Below are 507 nucleotides of genomic sequence, written 5' to 3'. Positions count from 1 at the left end.
TTGAAATTCTTTTACAAAAGATGTGAAACTTTTAAAATATTAAATATAAGAAAATGTAAAAAAATTTAACCAATTCTTATGGCCAGCGCAACTAAATTGTCTCCCTCCGCAGTTTAAATACGTTATCTCTAACTTAAATTTAGATTCTCTAAAATTTGAATTTCACTTTAGAGAGTAAAATGTGATCTCTTACTATTTATTTTATAGGTGAAACTAAAAATAAATATAAAAAAAATCATTCAAAAATAAAAGATCACACCTTATCTTCTAAAGTACAAATTTAAAATTTAGAGGATCCAAATTCCTTCAACTTTATCTCTTTTTTCTTTTTCGGCCGCTCATAATAATAAGAATAAGAATAAAGTGGTGGCAGGGCCACAGAAGTAAATATTCAATATTCATGAATCATGAAGAAACATTAATAGTAGTAAGTTCCTGGAAATTTCGCCAAGTTTGCTACCGCTTTATTGAAAGGTTTTGTTTGGTTAATTCAGAGAATCGATACTC

The sequence above is a fragment of the Arachis ipaensis genome, chromosome B01 (genome assembly GCF_000816755.2).
Source record: "Arachis ipaensis cultivar K30076 chromosome B01, Araip1.1, whole genome shotgun sequence".
Lineage (NCBI taxonomy): Eukaryota > Viridiplantae > Streptophyta > Magnoliopsida > Fabales > Fabaceae > Arachis > Arachis ipaensis.
Note: the sequence above shows the minus strand (reverse complement) of the source record.